This window comes from Lissotriton helveticus, chromosome 1_1 (assembly GCF_964261635.1).
Source record: "Lissotriton helveticus chromosome 1_1, aLisHel1.1, whole genome shotgun sequence".
Lineage (NCBI taxonomy): Eukaryota > Metazoa > Chordata > Amphibia > Caudata > Salamandridae > Lissotriton > Lissotriton helveticus.
Genome location: NC_136057.1, coordinates 1,289,173,666 through 1,289,198,285, shown reverse-complemented (window position 1 = coordinate 1,289,198,285; position 24,620 = coordinate 1,289,173,666). Strand labels below are relative to the sequence as shown.

At 47.5% G+C, this 24,620-nt stretch overlaps 1 protein-coding gene across 1 annotated transcript in view; it reads right to left on the bottom strand.

The window, feature by feature from the left end:
• Positions 1-24,140, bottom strand: part of LOC144772684 (hyaluronidase-4-like) — a 106,151-nt gene extending 82,011 nt beyond the window's left edge. The window contains exon 1 of the mRNA XM_078657153.1: positions 24,108-24,140. The gene's annotated coding sequence lies outside the window, so the exon portion shown is untranslated. The remainder of the gene's footprint in view (positions 1-24,107) is intronic.
• Between the last annotated feature and the right edge of the window lie 480 nt (positions 24,141-24,620).

The window sequence follows — 24,620 nt, the reverse complement described above, 5'->3', positions numbered from 1 at the left end:
AAAAAGCAAAAATCTGGGGTGACCATAGGATTGCAGACCCCACTCTCCTACATAACCCCCCCCCCCCCAACTTAGGGACATTAAACTAACCTTGACCAGGTGAGTCTTCCTGTTTTAAGTGGAAATACCTGGAGAGACCATCTGCATTGCCATGGTCAGTGCCTGGTCTGTGCTCCACTGTAAAGTCCATCCCCTGTAGGGAAATGGACCACCTAAGAAGTTTGGGGTTTTCACCCTTCATCTGATTTAGCCATAGGAGGGGCTTATGGTCGGTCTGAATCTTGAAGTGAGTTCCAAACAAGTATGGCCTCAACTTCTTCAGGGCCCAAACCACAGCAAAGGCCTCCCTCTCAATAGCTGACCAACGTTTCTCTCTAGGGGTCAGCCTTCTGCTTATAAAAGCAATGGGCTGGTCATGACCATCAATATTCAGTTGAGATAAAACAGCTCCCACACCCAACTCCGATGCATCTGTTTGGACAATGAAGGCTTTGGAGTAGTCAGGATCCTTGAGAATAGGTGCAGTACACATGGCCTGCTTTAGGTCATCAAATGCCTTCTGACAGCTAACTGTCCACTGAACTTTCTTTGGCATTTTCTTGCTTGTCAAGTCATTAAGTGGTGTCACAATGGACCCATAATTTTTGACACACTTCCTATAGTAACCAGACAGGCCCAAGAAAGCTCTGACCTGTGTCTGGGTGGTTGGAGGAGACCAGTCCTTTATGGCCTGTATCTTGCTCTCCAATGGTTGAACCTGGCCTCCACCCACAAGGTGGCCCAGGTACACAACCTGACTCTGCCCTATCTGGCACTTAGTAGCCTTGATAGTGAGGCCTGCCTTTTGCAGGGCCTCCAAAACTTTCCTCAGGTGGATCAGGTGATCCTCCCAGGTGGAGCTAAAGATAGCAATATCATCTAGATATGCTGCACAGAAGTCATCCAACCCAGTGAGAATTCGGTTCAACAACCTTTGAAAAGTGGCAGGTGCATTTTTCAAACCAAAGGGCATCACCACAAATTGGTAATGACCTCCTGGGGTAGAAAATGCTGTTTTGGCCTTGGCATCCTCAGCTAACCTGATATGCCAATAACCAGCTGTTAGGTCAAATGTACTTTAAAAAGTTGCAGAAGCCAACTTGTCTATCAGTTCATCTGCCCTAGGTATTGGATGGGCATCTGTCTTAGTGACAGCATTGAGACCCCTGTAGTCTACACAAAACCTCATCTCTCTCTTACCATCCTGGGTGTGAGGTTTAGGCACTAGAACTACAGGACTGGCCCAAGGGCTCTCTGAGGGTTCAATGACTCCCAATTCTAACATCTTTTGGACTTCTTTCTTAATGCAGTCCCTGACGTGGTCAGGTTGCCTGTAGATTTTACTCTTGACAGGCAGACTGTCACCAGTGTCCACCTCATGGGTGCACCAGTTTGTCTGACTGGGGGTCAGTGAGAACATTTGTCTAAAGGATTGAAGAACCTGTTTACAATCCTCTTGTTGATGTTCAGAGAAGCTGTCAGAAAAGACTACACCATCTACTGACCCATCATCAGGGTTCTGAGTGAGCAGGTCTGGGAGAGGGTCACTCTCTTCTTCCTGTCCCTCATCTGTGGCCATGAGCAAGCCCATGTCCTCCCTGTTGACAAATGCCTTGAGCAGGGCCGGACTGGGAACTGAAAGCAGCCCTGGCAAATTTTGCCAGACCAGCCCCCATCCGGCTCGCAGCGAGCCAGCCCCTGTCCGGCGCGTAGCGAGCGAGCGAGGCCGATGGCTAATAGGGGGGTTTGGGGGGTCTCCCCCCTAGAAATTTTGGGAAAATGACAGCACATTTTTCATTACATATTCAAATTGTATCAACTTTCAAAGCACAGTAAACAGTAGATGATGACCTTAAAGAACATCAGGTTACCCACCCACTGGGGAGGGAGACAGAAGAAGAGAAAGGGAGAAGTAGAGGGAGAAAAAGATGAAGAGAATGAGAGAGAGGAACGAGTGGAATGACAGAAAGATGGGGAGAGGGATGGAAAGAGATAGATAGAGAGAGGGAGGGGGAGATAGTGGAGAGATAGAGAGAGGGAGGGGGAGGGGAGATAGAGGGAGAGAGGAGAAAGGAGAGAGAGGTAAGAGAGAAAGGGAGGTGGAGAGAGAGGGAGAGGGGAGAGAGAAATACAGGGATACAAAAGAGAGAGAGGGAGGGATAGAGAGAGGGAGAGAGAGAAAAGGATATAGAGAAAGGGATAGAGAGTAAGAGAGATATGAGGATAGAGAGGGAGAGAGGGGGGATAAAGGGAGGGAGAGAAAAGGGGAGAGAGTGAGAGGGGGATAGGTATAGAGAGAGTGAGAGGGATAAATAGAGAGCACGTGAGGGAGCGAGAGAGAGGGAGGAAGGGAGGGAGAAAGAGGGAGAGTGAAAAAGGGAGAGAGGGGCGAGAGAAAGAAAGTGGGAGGGAGAGATAGATAGAGATAGGGGGAGAGAAATACAGGGATAGAAAGCCGCAAGAGAAAGAAAGAGCGATAGAGAGAGAGAGAGATAGAGATAAAGAGCTAGAGAGAGATAAAGAGATAAGAGAACGAGAGAGAGATCACACTGTTCCCTTTTCTGTCCGCATTTGTCTTTTCTTCTTCCTTTCATCTCTACACCCCAACTGGCTCCGCTTCAGCCACCTATGAGGCAACATGCATGCCAGACAGAGCACGACTGTGCTACCTATATGTTCCAATATTGACAGCAGGCAACACTTAAACCAAAAGGTCCATAGTCATAGAGACGTTTTAAGGTTAGGGACATGAGATAAATGGACATCCACTGAGTCTGAAATGGAACACATTACACAGTCTGTGCTTATTCCAACACCAGCCAAGGATCCAGCCTTCCTGGACTAAACTTGGACACTTCCGCATTTCAATACTTGTTGTAAACTGCAGCTGATCGAAAGGAAGCGACAACTTTTTTTTTTCACGTTTGTCAGCCTCACTTTCCTTAGGGCCTCAAAGTGCAAACAAATGTGTGATCATACGATTAACTCCAAGGTTTAAACACAACTGGGTTTTTAGTCAAAAATAAGTAGATTTTACTGTTAGGAGTTATCACTAAGGCACATGATATGGCAATTTCAATGGACACCATGGGGTCAGGTTTGCAGGCTGCACCACCGTGTACAGTTGTACTACAAAGATGGCCTTTCTGGCTCTGCAAGTGATTTGCAACAATAAATTGTGTCTGCATCTCACTGAATAGTTTCTCAAACTAAGAGCAAAAATAGCTCGCTGCAGCCTACAGATTCCATGCCCAATCCCTCAAAGTTACAGCAATTGCTGATCACTAATATTAATCCAACTCATGCATAGGCCGTGATTAAAGTAGGAGAACAAACAAATCAGCCAGCCTGCTGCATTAGCTTAGTTCAGTTCTCCTACTTTAATCGTGGCCTGCCGACCTGGCCGCCCGCACCATGTGCACCAAAGCAAAAATTTTAATCATGATAATGATTGATTCATCATCATAATTACAAATGTTTGATTTATTGCCTGCACCCGCGACGGTCCTGTCATCAGCGTGTACACACATAGCTGTGTACATGCCGAGCCGAGCCCCTCAGCCGGAGTTGTGCGCTCAGCTCAGCCTGTCACAGGAGTCCTGTGAGAGGCGGAGCTGAGCGCACATCTCAGGCTGAGGGGCACGGGCCCCCTCCATATATGCACAGCTATGTGTGTACATGATGGTGAGTATTTTCGCCCTTTGCCGCCCCCTCGTGGCAAACGCATTGAGGAGCGGGGTGTTGCCGCCCCGAGACTGCTGGCAGATGATAGATGAGGGAGGCCGCTGCCCCCAAAATGCGTGCCGGCCGGGGTGTTGTACCACCCCCCTAGCTACCCCACTGCTTCTTTTCAGGCATGCTCCTTCCCACGAGGAATGTATATTCATTGTGTACATTTCCCACTCTCTTTTGTCACCTCCCAGTCCCCACCCCCCTGGCTCTTTCTATCCCTTCCTCGCCCCTCCTGCGCAGTCTACAGTCACACTGATGTGTTAGCCATATTGCAGTTTAGTTGTTAACAAATCAATATCTTTAGTAAGGAACAGTATGGATTGCAATACATACACTACAAGTTTTTCTAACACTCCAGAAGCAGGCAGTCAGTCCTTGCGCTGAGCTGTGAAATCAAATAAATGCAGGAGGAGGAGTAGGGCATGCTGATGCCAGTCGCCTGCTAGCGCCTTGTTCAGTCTTGCTTCAATGAGCTACCCATTCCTGAGCTGAGCGCACAACGCAGTGACTTTGGCCCGCACCTGGTGCTGCTTGGGGCTATGTGACAGTCTAGAGCCTTGTTTTGACCTCCCGTGGCCCAACAGTGGCCCTGGATTGAGCAAAGGGGCCAGCTACCCAATGACCTCTTTGAGCTGTTTGCCACCTGCGCTTCTGCCATGAAACTGCCAACAGTGTGGCAGACAGTAGTCACTGCTGGTGAGAGGTGGTAGTTGTTCACCTCCTTGTTGGAGATCCAGAGGGTCTGGTGCAGGGTGGTGGCATTTTTGCAGCTGAAGGAGATCTGGGACTAAGAGTGTCTGGTGCACAGTGGTGACACTTTTTTAGCTAGAGGTCGGAGCTCTGAGACTAATATTGTATACCCCCTCTCATTTGGCTCACACCATTTTAAAAAGCAACATTTGCCCCCACAACTGTATTTTCTGTAAGCAAGGTTTTACAGGCTGTCTGGTACAAGACAAGCACAATTTGACAAGCAGTAGTTTAGAGATTACGCTCATCCTATTAAACATCTTTTAATTCTCTCAAAAAGTTATAACTTTCTTTTCAATCTTTTCAAATCTTTTATGCAATTCATGAAGTAATTGTTCTAGTATTCTCTGTTATTTGCACATAACCTATGGTTGGGATTTGCACAGATTCTATATTGAGGGGGAGCTGCACTGGTTTAGATCCTATTTTATGGTTGCTCTGATGTTTAAAAATTGCTCTGGGACATTAGATATTTACGTACCATTCTGTAACACAACCCAGGCTTGTGATTTGCACAGATCATATATTGGGATGGATCAGCAACGGTACAGATCTTATTTCATAGTTGAACCGATGTTAAAAAAAAGATTGGATTACTTGCTGTTTTATGTACTATTTCAAAACTTTACATTTTGTTATTTTTATTATGTGTGCACCTGCCCTTCCTCCATTATTCGTGTTGACCTCTCACCCGCCCTCTGTCCACTGCCTATGTTGCCCTAACCTGCTCGCCCGCCAATGTCCATGTTCATCCCACCTGCTCTCCCTTCATTGTCCATGCTGCGCCAGTCCACCCTCCCTCACTTGTCTCAGTCTGTGTTGCTTGCCCTCCACCCACCAGCCCCTTGTTCTCCGTATTGACCCCCAACACACCCTCCACTTTGATGGTTGTGTTGCCTATCCATTTTCTGTGTTGCCACTGCACTCTGTTGTCCATGTCTCAACCCCTCACCTGCCCTCTCTCTGTTGCACGTTAGCCATAATAACCCACTCTACCTCCATTGTCCATGTTGTGCCTGCTCCTCCGTTGTCTGTTTTGCTCCTCCACCCACAATTACAAAAAAAAAAGCACTATAACGCTGGCGCTGCTGCCAGTATCCTATCACTCTTTTCTCACACCCTGCATTGTCTATGCTGCCCTCCATGCTCATCCTTCCTCCCTCATGTTGTCTCGCTTCCTGCCCTATTTCTCACAAAAATAAAAGCACAATGTCGTATTGCTTTATTTATTTTTTTACTTTCAGTCATGCTGCCCTGCAGCCACGCTGCTGTGTGACATGGCTAAACAACGTTGAGAAAGCCAATACCTCTCACAGGCGAGATTGTCTCTATATTTTTCCATCTTAGATACGTTTAGTGAAGATGTAGATAGTATCACTTAAATTGCCAGGTGACAGGTCAGGGGTCAGGTATCATCAAGGGAGGTCGAGGCAGTGGCCTTGTCAAAATTATGATCATTTTTATATCATTAACAGGTTGATGTAGTGACCGTCGAGGTAGCAACACAGCACAGAACCATTGTAGGATGTTGTTTTATAGGTAGTATCTCAACAGTTCTACACATTAGGCCGTCTTCAGCTGCTGTAAGTCAGATTGGTGGTACAAAAGGGGATGGTGATGGACGGAGCATCTGAACCAATCAAACACTCACACCCAGTCAAAAGATCTGGGTTTGATCCATCACCGTTATTTAGCCCACTCTGCCACCCCAGTTCAGACATGGCTATATGCAAATCAGTCTGACCCTGTGCCTCATGGGAACAGTCCAGTCCGAACTGCCAAGCCATGCCTTCCCTGGACCGGAAACAAGCTTCCGAGGACCGGTTTCTGGCATTACAGCCGTCTTCAGCCCGGCTTGCTTGAATCCAGTGGCAAAGTGAGCAAGGGACAGATTGGTAGCATGAGCCCCGACAAGAAGCCTCGGAGTCCGCAACGTGCAGGTTAAAAGGATCATTCATCATGAAGGAGGCTGGAACGGTGAGTGCAGGGGATGGGGCAGGTGTGAATAGTGAATACTGATGGCGGTGGTTTGGCAGGGCACAGATGAATTGAGGGGTTGTATTGTGCGAGTGGATATCAATCTGCGGGTTACTGTTTTGTTTGTCCACGTTTGTCATTATGAAGTGCTCAGAGGCAAGCACATCCTAAAAACGTCTTATCCCCAGTTAAGTCCTTAGGATTTAGGAGAGCACTTTCAGAACCGAATTGGGGCAATCATGTGACTTGCGGGCACCCGGTTACTGTTTCCAGATCTGAGAACCACCATACTTCATTAGGCTGGGTTACCGTCTGCTTTGTACACGAGCAACCTGTCCACTTTCTGGGTTTCAGACGTGGAAGTATTCACATAGCGCACAGTACTAGATTCGGCCCGTTTCTAAGCGTTTCTGGTTGTGGTATATAACTATATACAATTAATGAAACAAGGCATAGAGGGTAAAGTAATCTGACCAATAGCACAAAATGCTTGTGAAAATGTGAAGTGTGGAAGCAGCTGAGAGAGCGCAAGCGTCCCTGTCCTGCGGTCCACAATTTAGGCGCTAGACCGTACCTTCCTGTCTCACTGTAGGGAACTCGAGCGTGTCCAGAGATGAGTGAATGTTGAAAATGGGAGTACTCTGTAACTAGTGTGTACACTCCTACTTCAATCTTGGGTTACATCCCACTGTGAAAAAAATAATTATTTATGAAACAAATGGAAAAATATCTATTTATATTATTGCTGAAATAAAAGCATGTGCTTTTTCCTACGTGGACAGGCTGTTTGAATAACACTAAACGCAGCCTTAACATTCGCACTCCTTAAACATCCTTAATATTGTTTGGATTATTAATTGAATTCTGTTACGTCACTGTTTAAATCACGGTTCCACTCTGTAAGTAACACTAGTGCATTCCTGTACTGCGGGCATAGACCTCGGCCAATTGTCACATGCTAATTTCACAAGAATCACTGCACTGTTACAGCACACTCGATAACCTGACTGGATTCCCTCTAAGCTAGGCGCTAGATTTTGTTAACCGGCCGAGTCTGCAGAGTGTTTCACATCTGTGGCGCCCAGTTCCAGGCAGTGCTCCGAAGTAGATGTTCCTCCCGTACTTTGGGAAACACCTCTGCAGCCAAGGGCTTGCGCCAGAGCTGAAGTACAGTAAGACTACCAGGGCGGGCCCAGAGATGACAATGGAGGCATAAGAATTGCCTGATGTAGAGAATGTAACTAGCTTTTTGAAGAAGCAAGCAGCCAGGGCAAGGCTGAACAAGGCTCTAGCTGACGAGAGGCCTCATGTAACATACAGAGTTGTGCTGTGCATATACGGTCAGTGGTAACTTACCACTGAGTGGCCGTATATGCACAGCACAGCTCTGTATGTTACACACTGGTAACGCGGTCGGATTGGAATCATTATCTTTATCTCCCTCCTTCCAGACCACCACCACCGCGCGACGCCCCCCAAATGTTTGTGAATACCTTAAGACAGTCATTCATGAGTCATGAACAGGTCATGATTAATTGATTTGGTAGTGTAACCGGGGCCAGGGCAGAAACACTTACTCACTGCTGCTGGTGGTGGCAGACACAGGGGGGCTACTTCGGCGGGCTAGCCAGTACCAATAATTAAATTATGGCCGGCTGCTCCGGTGACAGTCTCTACTCCTCTCGCTCTCGTCACTCCTGATGCTGGGTCTGCAACGTGTAGGGCAGACTGCGCACTTAATTGTCCAATGCGCATACGGGAGCATCAGCCGCACCCTAGAGGCGCGCAGACGCGCCGGAGGAGGAGGCAGGGCATAATTCTGCCTGCGCGCTGCGCACAGGCACCTCCTCCTCCTCCACTCCTCCTGAAAAGTTTGTTTAGGTTGTCACCTCACCGGTCAATCAGGCTTGGCTGCTGGCGATACTAGTCAAACAAAACCTCGTGACTTCTTCTCTCTGAAGTGAGTGACTGACGCTGTGACGGTCGGACCAAAAATCGGCCCCCAGACACAAAACCGGCCCCCTGATCCAAAACCGGCCCCCACCCCCTCCAGCCGACCGGGGGATTGCCCGGTGCCCGAAAGCACCAGTCCGGCCCTGGCCTTGAGCCTAGTCACATGAAGCACCCTGTGGGGGCTCCTGGGAGTTCCCATGTCCACCAAGTAGGTGACTTCTCCCTTTTGCTCAATGATGGTATGGGGTCCAGACCATTTGTCTTGGAGAGCTGCTGGGGCCACTGGCTCCAACACCCACACCTTCTGTCCTGCATGATACACAGTTAGGATAGCCTTTTGGTCATGCCAAGCTTTTTGGAGTTCTTGGCTGGCCTCAAGGTTTTTGGATGCCTTCTCCATGTACTCTGCCATCCTGGAGCGGAGACTAAGTACATAGTCCACTATGTCAAGCTTAGGCTTTTTGAGAGGTAACTCCCATCCTTCCTTCACAAGACATAGGGGTCCTCTTACAGGATGCCCAAACAGAAGCTCAAAAGGGCTGTAACCAACCCCCTTCTGTGGGACCTCTCTGTAAGCAAACAGGAGGCAGGGTAAAAGGATGTCCCATCTGCGCCTAAGCTTTTCAGGTAACCCTTTTATCATCCCTTTGAGGGTCTTGTTGAATCTCTCAACAAGCCCATTGCACTGTGGGTGATAGGGTGTGGTAAATTTGTAATTTACTCCACACTCCTTCCACATAGCAGTCAAGTATCCTGACATGAAGTTTGCACCTCTGTCAGAGACAACCTCCTTAGGAAACCCCACTCTGGAGAAAACTCCAAGTAGGGCCCTGGCCACAACAGGAGCTGTAGTGGTCCTAAGGGGAATAGCTTCTGGATACCTGGTGGCATGATCCACTACCACCAGTATAAATCTGTGCCCAGATGCTGTTGGGGGGTCCATTGGTCCAACAATGTCTATCCCCACTCTCTCAAAGGGTACCCCCACCACAGGTAGTGGTATAAGGGGGGCCTTTGTTGTGCCACCTGATTTGCCACTGGCTTGGCAGGTGATACATGAGCGACAAAACTCTTTAGTGTCTTCAGCCATATGAGGCCAGTGAAAGTGTGGGGCAAGCCTGTCCCAAGTCTTGTTCTGGCCTAAGTGACCTGCAAGGGGAATCTCATGGGCTAAGGTGAGAAGGAAACCTCTAAGAGACAAGGGGATGACCAGCCTCCTGGTAGCACCAGGCTTGGGGTCTCTTGCCTCAGAGTATAGGAGTCCATCTTCCCAATATACCTTATGGGCACCTGTAGCATTCCCTGGAGCCTCAGCAGCAGCCTGCTGTCTAAGGGGTTCAAGAGAAGAACAGTCTAATTGGGCCTGCCTCAAGTCTGCCCTGGAAGGTCCCCCTGTCCCAAGAAACTCAATCTGTTCAGGTTCAAGCTCTTCTAGGACAGTTCCTTCTGGGGTCTCTGGGTCAGCCTCCTGAGAGGGCTGATCCTCAACCTGAGGCAGGGGGGAAGGCTCTGCCTTAACCCTACCATTCCTTCTCTTGGGTAGTGTCTGGTCCATTCTTCCAGGATCCAGTACTTGTTCAGCTGGGCATTTCTTGGCCTGTGACCTAGTCACAGCAAGGACATGTGAGGAGAGACCTAGCATTTCTACATGAGTCCTGTACTCCACATCTGACCACAGTGAGGATTCCAAATCATTGCCCAAAAGACAATCTACTGGGAGGTCTGAACTAACTACAACCCTTTTGAGGCCAGTTACCCCTCCCCAGGAGAAATTAACAACTGCCATACTGTGATTGGTAGTGACATTGCTAGCATTGGTCACTAGGTAGTCTGAACCTAGCATGATCTGGTCAGGGTCCACAAATGTTGGTGTCACCATAGTGACACTGGCACATGTGTCCCTGTAGGCCTGAGCCATTTTTCCATTAATTAAAGGCGTTTGCCTGTATTTGCCCAGAGTACTAGGACTTACAGTAGGGGTCATATCCATGCCCCCAGTACAAACAAGAACTGCATGAGTAGGAATTCTGACTAAGTCAGAACCCACCTCAGTTCCCTGGGTTAACCCAACTATAGCCTTGGGAGGTACACTACCACTGCTAACTGTACTAGGGGGTGCAGGTGTCTTAGGGACAGTAGTGGTAGGAATTTGGCCTTTCTTGGTGCACTCACTAAACCAGTGAGTCTTACTTTTACAGTATTGGCACCATGGTTTCTTAGGACCATCATTCTTCTTCTTTTGGGAAGTTTGGGACCCACCCTCCTTAGGTTGTTGGGGCCCTGTTGAAGACTTCTGGTCATTTTGCTTATTCTCATTACCCTTCTGGTCTGCTTTCTTTTGGCCACCACCCTGGTTCTGGTTCTGCTGCTTGACCCTTGTCCTGACCCATCTGTCTGCCTTCTTTCCCAATTCTTGGGGAGAGGTCAGATCTGAGTCAATCAAGTGCTGATGCAACAACTGGTTCTGACAATTATTTAAGATTTGCTCTCTCATAATTAGATTATACAATCCTGTGTAATCAGTAACTTTACTTCCCAGTAACCAGCCCTCCAGAGCCTTAGTGGCACAATCAACAAAGTCAGTCCAATCTTGAGCCTGAGTTTTCTGGGTGTCCCTGAACATCAACCTGTACTGTTCAGTTGTTAAGCCAAACCCATCAATCAGTGCAGTTTTCAAGACTTGGTAATCATTAGCATCCTCATCTCTAACAGTGAGGAGCTTATCTCTACCTTTACCTTCAAAGGAGAGCCACAATATAGCTGCCCACTGACTCTGGGGTACCTGCTGTACTTTGCAGGCTCTCTCCAAAGCAGGTATCCACTTGTGGACATCATCTCCTGTCTTATAGGAGGGCACTATTTTACTCAGGTGTCTTATCAAAACTCCTGTCTCTATCCCTAGGGATATTGCTGCCACCAGTGGGGACTACCCCACTCAACTGTTGCTCCCTAGCAAAGGCAAGCTTCTCTTTGGCCAGGGCAAGTTCTTCCCTTTGGATCCTCAGATTAGCTTCCTTCATCTTTGCCATCATGTTCTCTCCTCTGAGGGGAACTCCTCCTCCTCTGAGCAGATTCATGAGAGGCACGAGAGTGCACAGATCTAATGGAGTCCCTAGAATGAGACCTATCTCTTCTAACTCCATGGTTAGGCCTGCTTAGGTTCAGCACTGGGGGTCCCCCAGTTCCTTCCCTATATAGGTCTAAGTTGGCCCTTGTGAGTCTGATGACTATCACAGGACCTTTGTCTGCCTCATCCTCAGATTGTTCTTCTTCTTCCTCCTCCTCCTCTACATTCTCTGTTTCAGGGAGGTCTGGATCTCCAGGAGTACCTTCTAAGGGGGGCATGCTCCTATCTGGATTAGAGGGGTCTGTGTTAGCAGCCCTTCTGGCATCATATGTCTCTAAGAGACCTAACAGAAAAGGAGTGGTAGGGTTAGAACCCTGTTTCAATTTCCTGGAGGTACACAATTGTCTCATCTCCTGGAAACTGAGAGCTGCATATCTGGAAAGGGCCTGTGGAGGGTCACTAACCACTAGGGGAGTCCCTGAGGACTCTCCATGGGTAGACATGCTTTCTAGTGAGGTGTAAGTGATGCACCTACCTACACTATATGTTTTCCTACTGATCCCTTGCTAAGAGTTGTAGTCAGGGTGTGCTAGGCCCTTTCTACTACAACAGCTGGTTCAGTAGAACTCAGAGTATTTCTAAGCTTGTTATATGTACCTAGGTACCTTATGTGATCTTTCAAATGATATTTCAAGATTATATGTGGTAAAAACAACAGCAAGCTCAAATCCCAACCGCTGCACACCAATGTGAGAAGTTGGCCTGATATATGATGCTCACTAGTTCTAGTGATCACCTTGTATCAGTCCAAACAACCCTTATGGTGATTGGTTGTAAGTCAACCTTATAGACCAGCTATCTTAATGGTAGCATGGACAAAGCAGTCTTAGGCTAAACTCTTTTGGCATGTGAAGCCAGCTGTTTTACCACAATATAATCCCTTGAATACCAGATGAAAGGACACAACACAGGTTGTTATGAAAATAAACAGTATATTTATTAATAACAACACCTCTGAACTCTTTATGAGGTCAGAGGGCTAAGCACATGACAATCTCTTACGAAAAATACGACAAGTTGTTGCACAAAATTACAATGGTGCCCTAGGGGCACGACAAACCATATACTAAGTAAGTGGAATGTGAAAGTCGATAAAAGGAATGCAGCTGTCCAGAGGCTGTTGGATCGATGGGACCACACTACACTAACTCTAGGTAAGTAATAGGAGGCCCACGGAACGCATGTGCAGAGTGTGAACTCACACGCGAGATGCGTAACAACGTCTATGGACAGTACAGTTCAAGTAAAAGGTAAGTACGGACAATCCTGACTAGTTAGGACGACAATGACTGTGGAACGGGACACTAGGACAGTTAGACTACCCTTGAGCACTGAAATGCTCTCGTTACCTCACCCACGGGCTGCGGGTGCATAGGTGCCAAAGTGTGTCGGGTTCTCGCGTTGAAGTCAATGGAGCCTGAAAGAAAAGATGCTGCAGGCGACCAGGAGGAAGATGTCCGGTGCAATCCAAGGGTGGATCGGTGAAGAAGAGGACCTGAAAGCAGAGGGGACAGTGTTCAAAGTCACTAGCCAGTGACCGGTGTGGAACCAGGAAGGAACCAGGCGCTGTTGTCGCGATCAGGTGAAGAGTGGACGCTTGACTCTGCAGCCACGTGGACCAGGAGGTGTCTTCGACAACCAGGATGGAGGCACGAGCTGTCCCACACAGGCTCTCGCTGTCGGCGGTGTGGGATCCGGAATTGGAGTCAACAGGCCTTGGCAAAGGCAACCCACGCGGTGAAGGGAAAAGACGTCTGGTGCGGACTAGGAGAGTCCGGGGTGCCCCTCTTTTGGAAGGGAGCAAGGGCCAGTCTGGAGCAACCAGACCAGCAGTGAAGATTCAAAGGTTCGTCGTCTAGGAGGCCACTAGCCAGCCGGCAAGTGACCAGACAACACATCGAGCAGCAAACAAGCAGAAGGGCCCCACGCAGATCTCGTGGATGCTGGAGGGCTGATCTTTGGTTCAGGGGCTGCTCGGGGCTGGGGCTTCTCAATCCCCAAAGCACTTGGTCGAGTTTACCTCGGGAGTTGTGCTGGAAGCGTAGTGCAGGTTCGTTCAAGATGGCCGGTCCCATGTGTCTCGTCACACCCACGGGTCTCAGCTTTGCTGCAGATGTGAGTTGAGGTCGGAGAGGTCTGGGAATCCAGTTCTCGTCGGGCTCTGAAGTCTGGATCCTCGAGGGAAGACGACAAAGTGAAGCCGCTGGACGCTTGATGGTGCCTGCAGTTGCAGGGTGGACACTCCTTGTCCACAAGGGAGATTCTTCAGTCTTCTGGGGAGCAGAACGTCGAAATCCAGAGTTTCTTCTTGTAGAATTGTTCAGGATAATCTAATTTGGAATGGGACCAGCTCCTACCTTTATCCTGCTAAAGGGGGCTGCACTACTGACTAGGTCCCTCCCCTGGGTGGGACCAGGAAGGGAGGTGGTTACACTCCCTATCCTTTGTCCGGTTTCCCGCCAGAGCTGGGGCTGGAGTGCCCCAGCAACTGGTTTGAACCGGTGTATGCACAGGGCACCTTGTGTGCCCCAGGCATGTCTCATTCCTTTCAGGCCTATCCTACCCAATACACAAAATCCTGTCTGGGGTGGTGCTAGCACCTCCCAAGGCAGGAAACCCTTTGTCCAAGCCTCCCTCGCTGAAAGGACTCCCAGCAGCAGGAGGTCAGACTTGTGTCTATGGTGGCAGCATCCATTTTGTGATGCCAAGGCTCGGATTAACTTTAACCGGGGTTCACAGTTACATACATGTCGTGCCCCTCTAGAAGGGTGGAATGCTACCCCCGTCGCCAGAATTGGCGAGGGGGTAGTATTCCAATTCGTATGACACCTTACTCGACATGTTTTGATAATGTTATACCAGAGTTAGCATTTAACCGCGAGGTTGATAATGCACTTAAGAGTATATGGTATAGCGTTATCATGGAAACAGCTAAAGGACTTGGTTCCGAAAGCTGTAGACAGGCTCAGCTCATGCTAGAGCACCATCTCACATAAATCCAAGCACTCTGCCTTCAGGATTGATAAGGCTTGCCATAGGAGTGACTGATAGGAGGATATGTGTCCATTTTAGGGTTAGATATAGGTATACTACATCTATAGCAAGGGGCGATTACACCACCTTGCCCCAGCTGTCGTGCAGCCAGTTGTGTCAGTTTTAGATGTCCAGCCAGGGGTGGCATAATACATGCTTCAGCCCCTGGTAAGCCCTGGGTAGACCTATGCCCTGGATACCTAAGGTACACTGTACAGGGACTGATTAGGTGGCCCAGTACCAATTGGTAAATGCACTTAAAGTACATGGATGTCAATTTAGAGAGAGAACAGCTAGGCTGTGGGTCTGATTAGCAGGCCCACAGCCAGGGAAAGTCGTAAACCAGTGAAGCAAAAAGCAAAAATCATGCTCACGTACATTAATCCACACATCAGAGTGAGGAACTAAGTGCAAACTCATGGAGACAAGTGTTGTCTGGCTTCCTACACCACTCATTCCCAGATGTTTGACTCCCTGAACGACCTTCCAACTTTCCTCAAAGTTTTGTGGTGTACAGCAATTGGTGCAGACTTGCCTAATAGCTGTACGCTTAACTAGTACAAACTTTGTTCCTGCTCTTAGCCTGACCTATGCTAATTGCCATTGCTATGAGGACTAGACATGTTCTTGCACACAGCTGCAATGAGATCCAGTATTGTGATCACTCCAAGTAGCCAAAACCAACTCAGCAACCAACTATGCAGAGTCAAGCAAGGTTTCAGGCACATTTGGTCACCAACTTTCAGTGAAAATAAGGGACAAAAGCTCAGACCTGCAGTGAGAGCATTAACACCAATACTCCGGAAGGCTTCAAGGGGACTGCAGCTTGTGGGTCATGTTGTCCTGACTGGGGTTATTTTAACGTGGATATGAAGTGCCCACTTGGGATATTGGGTAGACACTGGAGATGGCGAGATGGTAGGGGAGTGGCACTGCAACAGTCAGCATTGTGTCCCTTTGCCCCCTCCCCCTTAGATTGTACATGGCGCAATCCTATCATGTTTTCCTAATTTATGCTCCTCTATACTGTCCTGCATTGAGTATCCATCTATCAATGACACCAGTGGCGGCTCCTCTTTGGCAGAGAAGTGTCGCCCCACTGCTTTTAAGCAGTGCGAAGTAGAAACATAAAATAATAATAACTTTGAGTTATCATTTTGTGGTTTGTGCTGCTTTGCGGGCTGGCGGATGGGAGGGCGGAGCTGCTATGCTCTCGGAGCTGGGCACGGTAGGAGTGATTTTCCACCATCCTAAGTGCACATGACATTTTGGCTGGACCTCTCGGGCCGCCCACAACAGTCATGTGCCTCTCCCTGTTCTCCATTAAGGTTGCATTACAGCCTGCATGGAGAACATATCCAGGATCCCATTCCCTGGAAGAGCATCACACCAGGGCACCCAGACCAATCACAACACTGCATTGCAGCGTTGTGATTGGTCATGGGAGGCAGGGTTCCTACCAATCACAATGCTGCATTGCAGCATTGTGATTGGTTAGTTTGGTTAGTGGGGCCAGGCTGTGCTTCCTGTTCCTCGAGTACGACGAGGAGCGCAGGAGCAGAGACGTGTAACTCGGCGGCAAGGTAAGATTTTTTTTTTTTAATATTGCGCACCTTTCCCCGCGCGCCAACCACTCTTGTGAGCCATGCCAGCCGCCACTGATTGACACTGTTTTGCCACACTTTGACCCCTTTTACTTTGTTATATTGTGCAGAGTCTCCTACCTCCCTGGTACAGTACTGTACTGTACAGGTACACAAAGCCGGTGGATGGACAACTAGGACACAGTTACACTGTACCAATTGGAAGTTCTGGAACAGACTTGTTATGTCATGTATCTTCCTATCACTGTCACTTAGTGATGGTGAAGATACTGTTACTGCGGACAAAGGTTTTATTCTGTACACAGATGGGGTGGCCCGTTAAATGTTTTATTTGAAATGTTCTGAAAAGAAAGGTATTAACAAAATGGACTGCAGCTCTAAGCAGTCTCTGATCAAGTTCCAGTGAAGCTCTTGTCAAGTGTCACAATCATTCCTGTCTTTGAGTTTCCTCAGGATTCACTCTGAGAGCACTGGGTCCTCAAGATTCCAAATGCTGGACAATCCCCACCAAGGAGGCAGAGAATAAGGTTTGCGCTGTAGGTGACAAACTGAAAAGGTGTACACAGAAGATTATTGCACAGTAGATCATTTTGACAATAGGATACTGTGTTGCATCTTTTAAAAAACTATATGCCTGCACATCTTTTCTCTGTGAGCAAAAGAAGCTGTAAATCAAACCACATGTTATCATGAAAGCAAAGTAAAGCAAATGATGTATGTTAGAAATGTGGGTCTCTAGTTGGCAATGGTTTGCGCCTTTGTCTAAGTAGGGACCTTCTTCCTAGTCAGGGTAAGGGAGATACACTTCTAAAATAACCCCTGCTCACCCCCTTGATAGCTTGGCATGAGCAGACAGGCTTATCTCAGAGGCAGTGTGTAAAAAAGCATTTGTGCATGCATACAGTAACACAGTAAAAACACTACAAATGGACACAACACCAGTTTAGAAAAATAAGCAAAATGTATCTAAACCAACAAGATCAAATAAGTCAAAAATCCAAGATACAATACTGTAAAAATATAACCTTCAATTTGAAAGAATAGCTTAAAAACAAAGTTCTTCCGAGTCTGTAGCTCCACCTGGGGCTACCTTGATGCTTGAAAAAGACAGAGTCTAACAGTTCCAGCCAACCGCACCAGTACAGGACAGCTAAAGCCTCATCAGACTCCTAGACAGTACCTTTCTCGTTGCGGCTGATCCCGTTGGTACGAGTTGATTGGGGCAACCGCAACAGTTACAACCTGAAGTGGAAGCAATGCAGCGTGTGGTGCCCTCATGGCATGGTGACGGTCGTCCAGCAGTGTCGGTGAGACCAAGACTTAAGATGTGGAGTGAGACGGTGCTGGCAGGTCACGGTGCTTGCGAAGGAGCCAGTCAATGTTCGGGTCAGGCATCGACTTGTCGGTGACATCCGGGCAGACTGAAGCAAGGTGGTGTGGAGTGTGGGGCCCACAGGACACGGTGCAAGCAACGGCTCGGTAGCGATCGCCCAGCGTCATTGGTGAGACCAAGAATGCGGTGCGAAGTGTGGCGGTGCCCAGAGGACACGGAACCACTGACATTGTAGGTGACAGATTTGGCTGCTCTTTTCTTCTGCGGTGACTGAAACCAGCGGTTTCCAGAGACGGTGCCCAGAGGGATGGTGAAGGCTGTGCTGTTCCTGAGACTTCTTAAACAGGGGACAAACTCTACCTCAAGCCCTTGAAGATACTTTGTCAAGCAGGTTACACACACAGCTCCTCTCCTTGGCAGAAACAGCTACACAGCAAAGGGGCAGTACTTCTCCTCCAGCTTCTCCCAGCTCTTCTCTTTGGTAAAGGTTCCTCTTGAATTCCAGAAGTAATCTAAAGTTCAGGGGTCTGGGTCACACTTTTAATAGTACAAAATCCTTTGTTCTCTGGAGGTAGAGAGTGCCTGTGCTCATCAAAAGAACAGTTCTGTCCTCACTGGCCCAGCTTCCTGGCAGGAGTTGGAGACAGCATTGTCCACAGCAGACCAGGCCCATTCAGGTGTGAAAGAAATATCCTCCTCCCTACTCTGAATGCAACTCAGGTCTATTCAGCCCAGCCCTGACTCGCCCTGGAAAGGCAGAACACACCTCACATCCTGCCCCCCCCCTGCCCCAAGAGACTGTCTGAACAGAATGCACATCCCCAGCATCTGTCACTCCAAAGCCAGACAGTCAATACACAACCCTAGCAGAGGCACACTGGATGACTAAGCAAGAAAAAAATACGTTCTAAAAGTGGTATTTTCAAACCCAGAATGTAAAAATAATCCTTACTAAAAGATGCATCTTTAGATTCTGAGTTCAAGCATACTAAACTCAATTTTCCTATCTTATTCCCATGGGCAGTTACACTAATAAGTTGGTATAAGTAAACTCCCAAATCTATCCTATGCGACAGATAGCCTTTCAATAGTGAAAAACGAATTTGGCAGCATTTCACTATCAGGATGTGCCACAAACATCAGGACATTTCCTACCTTTCACATACATTGCACCCCGCCCACAGGGGTACCTTGGGCCTACCTTCGGGGTGACTCACATGTAAGAAAAGGGAAGGTTAGGGCCTGGCAAGTGGGTGCACTTGTCAGGTCGACATGACAGTACAAGACTGCACACAGACACTGCAATGGCAGGCCTGAGACCCTTTTGCAAGGCTGCTTGGGTGTGTGGCACAATCACTGTTGCAAGCCCACTAGCAGCATTTGGTTTACAGGCCCTGGGCACACACAGTACATTGTACTAGGGACTAAACAGAGGCAATTAATGTGCTGGCCCCTCTGAAGTTACATAAACAATACCCCACCTCCAAGCAAGAAGTGTGGTATACAGAATCTCTTAGAACAGAGAAACAGGGATGTAGAAAGCTCGAGAAATTCTGGAGAAAAACTCGAACTGAGGAAAGTAACAAAGCATATTTAGACGCCCAGTCCAACTATTATAAAAATATTAGATTGGCAAGGAAGAAATTTTCTTACCCAGCAGCTTGCTGAGGCGGGTAATTCTTCCAAGGAAATGTATAAAATTCTACAGGCTTTTGTAAAACCGGTAGCCTGTGAAAGTCCAGATGACTTTTCTCAGTCCCTCTGTGATGCTATCTCCTTGTTTTTTGAGAACAAAATCGACATGATTTATGATAAAATCACGAAGGCTTCTAGTCATAAGAATAATATCCCGTCTCCTTCTCAAGTGTCCACATATGGTGAGAATTAACTTATGACTTTTCCAGCAGTCAACGATTCTGATTTTTCCTCCCTCATCAGTCATATAAAATCGGGGTCCCCTGATGATTTCCTGCCTGCCAAAATGGTTGCCTCCCTGAGTACCCTGCTTGGACCTGAGATCCAATCAGTTATTAATCTTTCTCTCAGGGAGGGGCAGGTGCCTATGGAGTGGAAGAAAGCGGTGGTGAATCCTATTTGAAAGAACGCGGCACTTCCATGGACAGACCTTTCTAACCTCCGACCCATCTCTCTCCTGCCATACCTTAGCAAGTTGACCGAGAAACATGTGAACACACATTTGTCTAAATACATCGAGGCAGTGGAGGGTCTAGACTACTCTCAATCTGGGTTTAGACCCAATCACAGCACCGAATCTGCCCTCCTCTCCGTGACCGATAACATCAGGATGGCACTGGATGAAGGGGGCTCTATGATTCTGGTGCTGTTAGATTTATCCGCTGCCTTTGACACGGTGTCACATGAGATTCTTCTCGGTCGTCTGAGGGAGGTGGGCATAGGAGGTGCGGCTCTGTCCTGGTTGGAGAGTTTTCTCTCAGGCCGCTCGCAAGGAGTCAGACTGGGCTCCCTCCATTCCATCTCAAGGGAGCTCACCAAGGGAATGCCACAAGGCTCATGTCTAAGCCCTACACTTTTTAACGTGTATGTGGCCCCCTTGGCTGACATTGTGAGAACATATGGGTTCACCCCGGTGTCGTACGCTGACGACACCCAGCTTTTGTTCCCTTTTCAGTCCCTCACACCTGCAATAAAAAACACTTTTTTGCAGATGGTATGAGGGCAGTATCAGATTGGATGGCCTCAAATTGCCTCCAATGCAACGTAGGCAAAACAGAGGTTATGTTGTTCGGGGAGGCCCCTCTCCTATGGTCCCCAGAATGGTGGCCTTTGGACTTAGGACCAGTAGCAAGCCCTAAACAGACTGTAAAGAATATTGGTGTGCGATTAGATCAGGCACTATTGCTTAAAGAACATGTCAGTCAGGTTACCGGATCCTGCTTTCGTGTCATTGGACTTTTAAGGCGCGTGTTTCCAATCCTGCCCGATAGCCACAGAAAGACACTTGTCCAGACTCTTGTAGTCAGCAGGCTGGACTATTGTAATGGCCTTCTCATCTCGGCCAATGAGGAACAACTCAATAGACTGCAAGTGGCCCAGAACACCGCGGCTAGACTGGTACTCAATGCTTTGCCTAGGACTCCCTCGCGTCCCCTTTTGAACAAACTCCACTGGTTGCCTGTCCGGCAACGTGTTAAGTTTAAAATCTGTTGCACAATACATAAAAGTCTCTTTGGCTCTGGCCCTAAATATTTGACTGAAAAACTCAACCTGTATTGTCCTGGACGTTCCCTGCGATCCAGCAATCAATTACTACTTCAGGTCCCCAGGATTAAGAGGATTAGGCAGGGAGGTCGAGCTTTTTCCCATAAAGGCCCCACTCTTTGGAACTCACTCCCTTTTACTTTGAAACAAAATACTAATTTCCAGTCTTTTAGGAAGTCTCTCAAAACATATTTATTTTCGACTTCCTAATTACATTACAGATTACAAAACCTGATTGGGCATATCTAGCAATAGCGTAAGCGCGGAGATACCCCTTCGGGGGTCAAATCCTGAGCTATATAAGAATATAAAAGGGGGGGTGGGTGATGGACAGAGCATCTGAACCAATCAAACACTCACACCCAGTCAAAAGATCTGGGTTTGATCCATCACCGTTCTTTAGCCCACTCCGCCACCCCAGTTCAGACATGGCTATATGCAAATCAGTCTGACCCTGTGCCTCATGGGAACAGTCCAGCCCGAACTTCCAAGCCATGCCTTCCCTGGACCGGAAACAAGCTTCCGAGGACCGGTTTCTGGCATTACAGCCGTCTTCAGCCCTTTTGTATCGCTATATAAGAATATAAATAAATAAATAAACAGTATACCAAATAAGCCCATTATGGAAAAACTAATCCATGACAACAATTTATAGAGGGAGCACGTGCACTTTGGAATTGAACAGCAGTGGCAAAGTGCCCAAAGCATCTAGACCAGCAAAAACGAAGTCCAACACACAGTAAAAACACAGGAGGCAAAAGGCAGAAAAAAATACAGCGGAAACCCACGCCAACAATGTCAGGTCTAACAATGTGCAGGCAAGATTACAGAATAGCAATGTGCCTTTAGGACAGGCTAAGGAATTCAAATAACATGCACTTCCTGCACACAAAAAATCTGAAATTAAAATGTTAGTGTGCCTGCAAAGTAAATGCATAAAAGAACACATACTAACCCTCATTTACAAGCTAAACATCATGTCACATCGGCAGTTTAACAAAAAAACGACTTGATGCCCCTTTTCCATAACCTAATGGGAACTCAAATGAAATATTTAATTATCCACGAAATGCCATAGCTTCGATAGACCTGGCATCCAAGCAATGACAAACCATGAAAAACATATGAGAGCCAATGTCTGCCGGAGGCTGACCCAATGCACAGTTTGCGTCTTCTTAGTGTACTTTTTGAAGAAACAAATACATGAGGTATTTCATCAAAACAACGCTGTCTGAAACCGGACTTAAAACGAAAATCACATATGCATTCACTTTCAATAGAGTTCAATCAGTACCCCTCTTTAGGGAGGCGCAGTTTGTTCAGATATTGTGCTTCAAAACAAAAAACTCTAATATAATAATATGTATTTGTTATATATCATCTCATACTGCTCTTATGCCATTTCTAAGCACTGTAAAAAACAGATGTTACTATGACCCCAGTTTGTGGTACTCACCCAACAAACTTCGAAAGGATGAAATACTCGGTCTATTTTGCTGGTATTCGAACCTGTGACCCACAGATAACTTCATTATTTTGCTACTGTCCATTGTTGGGATCACTTGAGCCATGCTGGACTGACAGCCGAAAAACTCGGCTTTTGAAGCAGGCAATTAGTTACAAACCAAACAATTCCTAGGCAAAGCCAGCCAATAACAAATGCTAATAACTTGCCCCAGTCATAAACAGTTGGTTTACGTTCGTCTGTACCACAACAGACCTGCAGTACTTCTGGAACACAAGCCATTAATGAGTTTCACAGAATAACCATGGGACCATTTGAGACTCAAACTTTAGGAAAGCACGTAAATCATTCTCCTTCACCATCACAGGGGAGCAACAACCCTCTTTCCTGCTGAACAATATGGCGTCAGATTGGAATGTAAGCAGGCAGGCCTCTTCATGTTGACAAACCAACACAGGACACTCGCATTGGCATTCCGCACCGTCCAAGGTATAATTGCCCTTGTATATGCGACAGGGAAAAGCGCCAGAGATTTCTAATCTTTCTGTTAACCAAGGAATGTTCTAGCAGTTTGTGCTGTACATCAGTGACGCATTTTAGCAAGACCAAGTTCACGAGGGCCGTTCACGAGGGCCCATTCTACAAAGAGCCATATATTTCATCCTGGCAGGAGTTGTGTGTGTTTAAGTGTTTGCATATGTCCCCTTTGGTCTGCAGCAACAGGGGGCACTTTTACAACTCGTTATGCCTGAGGAGGTATGCATAAAACGTGCAGAGAAGCCCCCTCCAGCCCCACGCCATACTGAAGCCATTACAGCGCCAAGCTGCGTTGTTGCTTCTTTGGCCCCAACACAAACAGAATTAGCACGTTTGAAGTTCCCATGCCACACAATATATATCCGGCTGCCGTCTCACTTCTTTCTAGTGTTTTTACCTCCCAAGTGCGTGTTAATTAAAACATTCAATATAATATGTAATTGAAGCACGAACTTCAGCAAAGGCAACGCGTCTCCTGTATGAATATCACCAACCCCGCTGTCAGAGTGTATGTCTAAGTGAGCTGAAAGAATGATAAACAAGAGCATGGCTGTATATCGTATAGATAGTACCGAACATACATGTGCAGGGATGAACAGACATGCCTGTGTTTTACACACGCACTTCAATACCTCCAATGTGATAAATATGACTGCATACGACACAAATCACACAATATTATACCCTGGTGTGGTAAGCGATTACTTATGGGTATTGATAACACAACTCAGAACCGCACACCGTACAATACATGTGCAGAATAACCAGGGACCTAGCTGCATATTACATCTACCAAACAACACAGTGTAATGGTAAACAGGAGAATGGCTCCACATGTAGGCCGATCAGACAGATGGTAAGGATGCGCGCAGTGATAAAACAGGGGCGTATCTGAGTAAAGCACAGAAAGTCCCTGTGCTTTTTAGGATGACTGTGCTTCTGGGGCATTGATTTCGAGTCCTGCGCATTCCTTATGCAAAGCATTGCGTTCAGTTGTAGTCAACTGTCTAATTGGGCGGAAACTAAACCACAGCACCCCCAATACACCGATCTGCTAAATTGACGGCCCGAAGGGAAACAAGGTGTCCCGGTGACATGGAAATCTATAGTAACAACACCAGCGGTACACATTCCATAGGCGCACCATGATCTATTTCCCCACACCGGGAGAGCGGCAGGCATAATGAGCAGGGTCACCCCATTACGGCCCCTTTCTTCCACCACGAAACCCCACCAGTTTGTTGGGGCAGCTGGCTAACAAAAAATGCATGTAACATTAACGTTATGCAACGAAAAAAAGATACCGACTGTACTCACCTCCTGCAGCCGGAGGCATGAACCCCTTGGCAAACTGTCTGCTCTGACTGCCTACTTAGTTAGGGGGGTTGCTTTTCAGAGCTGTGCCCCTCCCACCCGGTGTACTTTCAACTAATGGGACACAGGAGGCTTCGGGGAGGGCAGGACCCTTCATGGCGCTCGGTCTGATATGTGAGCTGTCTGTGTACACACGCGCACGCACGATGCGGGCCAGCAAGGGCCACTGGAAGGTGGGTTAAACACAGACCATTATTGAACACGTGCTAATGATCGCATTCGCCATCGGCGGCCTGAGGCGTTAACTAAAAGGAATTAATTCACCCATTCATAACCCAATTAAAGAAAAAAATGTAACGTGCGTCAACATTTATTTAGTCATTTTTATAAAGCGCGTACGTTACCCAACGGCGATCGAGCGCTTTACAAAAAACACAGAGATCGCAGTACACCCTTTGACCTGTCACTAAGCAGGGAATACTCCTGAAGTACACACAAAATAAACAACTCAGTCAA